Raw genomic sequence first — 4,059 nt, forward strand, 5'->3', positions numbered from 1 at the left:
AGATATCATAGCTTGAAAGCATGTACTCAATTGCATTGTTAAGACACGAGATGTTTCAGAATTCAGTGTTTTCAGTTTTAGCTCAAAATTGACGACATAATAAGGAACTTGGGCATTGTTTTCAAGCTATTAAACAATGCTCTCTGAATTTTGTACAAAGCTTGCCATGAGAATAATGCTTCTTGCTTAACAGTAAACACAAACCATTTAAAGTTAATGCTGTAAATATTGGACAGTGCCTTATCAAGGGCATTATTATCATGGCATCTCTGCATATTTCAAGACACTGCTGCCTTACGAAGGTTACAAATTGAGGCGTTCCTTTGAGGGCAGTTTGGTATTATTTGCAGGTAAATCATTTAATAAGTAAACTCAAATTCTAGGCATTACTTCTCAGGGAGTTTGGCACCATTAAAAATGAAATTTTGGATCAGTGATTCAGTAAGATTAAATGCATTACTTGAGGGTAATTTTTTTATTATATTGTCAGTAAATGAATCAATAAGTAAACTCAAATTACGAATTAATAAACACACAATTATGAGAAACAGTTTATTCGTCTTATTTGTAGGTAGACCCACTGGAAAGATTAAAATCATCTTAAGAACTGATTGTTAATTTTTCACTAGAGCATCATATATATTCTAGACTTCGTTTCTAAAGGGAAATTCGTTTTTAGTGGACATCTTAGGTACTGGGAGAGCTGCTATTTAATAAAATGTTTTGGGAGACAGCTCGTATCTCTTTCCCTGTAAGGATCTCACAGAGGGATTGATTTTCCATGAAGGGTATAGAGTAGAGTTAGGTTAGGGTGAAGAAGTTGAACAGCAAAGTGGAAGATGTTGAAGGGATGGAAGTAAAGACATTTCACAGAGATGGATTTTTGTAATGCGTATTCATGCCCCAAAAATAGTTATCAGAAATGAAAAACAAAACAGAGGAATGGCACAACAAACCAATGCACGGACAGTACATGAGACAGGCAAAACTGGCCAGCGATGAAACGTGGCAATGGCTACAGAGGGGAGAACTCAAGAAGGAAACAGAAGGAATGCTAACAGTGGCACAAGATCACTCCCTAGGAACCAGATATGTCCAAAGAACAATAGATGGAAATAACATCTCACCCATACGCAGGAAGTGCAATATGAAAGACGAGACCATAAACCACATAGCAAACGAATGTCCGGCGCTTGCACAGAACCAGCACAAAAAAAGGCACGATTCAGTAGCAAAAGCCCTCCACTGGAGCCTGTGCAAGAAACACCAGTTAGCTTGCAGTAATAAGTGGTATGAACACCAACCTGAGGGAGTGATAGAAAACGATCAGGCAAAGATCCTCAGGGACTACGGTATCAGAACAGATAGGGTGATACGTGCCAATAGACCAGACGCGACGGTGAGTGACATAATCAAGAAGAAAGTATCACTCTTTGATGTCACAATGCCATGGGACACCAGAGTAGATGAGAAACAAAGAGAAAAAATTGATAAGTATCAAGACCTGAAAATCGAAATAAGGATATGGAATATTATGGAATATGCCAGTGGAAATTGTACCCATAATCATAGGAACACAAGGCATGATCCCAAGATTCCAGAAAAGGACTCTGGAAAAACTAGATGCCAAAGTAGCTCCAGGACTCATGTAGAAAAGTGTGCTACTAGAAATAGTGCACATAGTGAGAGAAGTGATGGACTCCTAAGGAGGCAGGATGCAACCCGGAACCCCACACTATAAAAACCAACCAGTCGAATAGGATGACTGAGACAAAAAAAAATTAAAAAATAATAATAATAATAATTTTCACGATAAGTGAATCTTCACTTGGAACAATCCTTGAAAGCACTGACCTGCAAGGGAAGATTCCACAGAGCAGAATACCAATAACAAAAGAGGAAAACAGTGAGTAAGAAATAATGATTGAATAACAAAACACCATAAAAGTATACAAAAAGATCTAATAAACTTCAGTAGCACTTTAAAGGTGATGGGGCAAAATAAACCATAAAAGTATACAAAAAGATCTAATAAACTTCAGTAGCACTTTAAAGGTGATGGGGCAAAATAAACAGAGACACATAAGTATAAAATGCAGAAGAATAAGTCTGTTGGAATATGGTATGAAAGTATGTGAGGACAAAATCAATAAAGTCGAAAAACTGAGGACAGTCAGTTTGGCTTTGTACTAGGAAATACAACCCAGACAATCTTCATAAAGAGGTAACTGCATGAGCTTAAACCCTGCTAAAGTACAGAAGTCCTCAGAGAGGCTGTTGCACTGTACAATGGTGTGAGGAATAAAGTACCACAACATGGAGGATAATGCAAAGTGGAGAGGCAGTTCCGTTTTCTTTGAGACTGATAATGCTGTGAGGCTGGAACTGAGAAAGCAGTCATTACAGAAAATATAATCTTTTATAATAAAATTTATTATTTGGGCACTTACCTACTGTTGAAGATAGCTTACACCTCCTCACCCATCAGAGAGGAGATATAAGCTCTCTTTAACAGTAGGTAAGATTCCTCCCAAATAATATATGTCATAATCTGGCTCAAATGTTAAAAGATTATAGAATACTGGAAAGAAGAGTATGAACCTACAATGCCTACCCAAGACCTTCATTACTGTAAAAGGCATAAGAAGACACAACGAAAGGAAAGAAATGGAGGAGAAATTGATAAGACATGATGAAAATTGACTGAGCTTTATGGCTAGTCTGGGTTCAGACAATCTTTCCCCAACTGAGAACATAAGAGAGATGTGGACAGGCTGGAAAACAGGTAATAAAATCCTCAAGATGAAAAGGAAAGAGAAAACAGGCAAAATGCTAAATGTGAGAGTAGTGAAGCTGAAGATATTTGAGGACCTTGATCATAAGTTAATTTAGGCTAGAAATGAATAGCCTATATGAACGTGATATAAAATTTGGGTCAAATGCCAGATGTTGGACCCTATGAATAGGCCATTCAGCAATGAAAGAGAAATTGAGAGTAAAAAAGGTTTTAAAGGTGTAACAGGAGGAAATCCTTGCAGTTGCACTATGAAACAATTAGGAGAGGGTGGAAAGTAAGATGGAAGAAAGATATCAACCGAGATACAGTTGAAGGAATTAAACGGTTTATAGATTTGGGCTGATGGGACACTGCAAAGAACCCAAGTAACGCCTACAAGGCACCTGTGGGGTGCACTAAGGGCACTAACCCCCTACAGTATAGAAGTACATACAGGAAAAGAAAATGGAGAAAACTCTTCTGAAACCTGACAAAATGAATCAGCTTTCTTTTGTCTTAATCTGGTTTTATGATATAAACAGTATTTAACATTCAATAGTTTATCAAAAATAACGACTTAATAGTTGTCAATTCTTGACTCTCATAGGTTTTCCCAAAATGTTTTCTTTCTGTGGGGTAAAATAGATCATTCAGCAAGTATAAATGAATTTTTAGAAAATCAAACCTACTATGTAGCATCATAGGTTGTTTGCACATCTAGAATAAGGATGATATAGCATTTGCTACAATGTTTTTCCTCCCATGGGCACGTCTAACACTTCCTTCAAACCTAAATATGGCAAAACACACCAAACTCTTTCATTTGCAAATAAGCACCAGAAATACAGCTTTACATTTGCTGTAGAGCCAAGAGTCTTCTTTACCAATTAAATTTCCTCTAAACCATTTCTAATTCTCTAAAACTTTGATACTATGAAGCACTAACTTTCTATGATTTACTTTATATCTGCACTGAGTTACAGTAATCTAAATTACTCATATATAACCGAAATCCTCTCTTTTAACTTTTACTTCTTACAGAACATATCCGGAATAATGAGACTATGCTGAAATTAAACCATTGCTGCACATAAACTGTTAGCTACATATACATTATTGCCAATTTGCTTAGCTTTTTCTTTAATGTGCATCCACGACCATCAGATACGTTTTGTTACTTTGTATACTGCCTGATAACTAAATGCCTGCTTATGGGCTAAGGGTTACAAAAAAAAAACAACATGCTTATGGGCTAAGTTACAAAAAAACAAGATTATGGGCTA

The sequence above is a fragment of the Macrobrachium rosenbergii genome, chromosome 3, assembly GCF_040412425.1.
Source record: "Macrobrachium rosenbergii isolate ZJJX-2024 chromosome 3, ASM4041242v1, whole genome shotgun sequence".
Classification (NCBI taxonomy): domain Eukaryota; kingdom Metazoa; phylum Arthropoda; class Malacostraca; order Decapoda; family Palaemonidae; genus Macrobrachium; species Macrobrachium rosenbergii.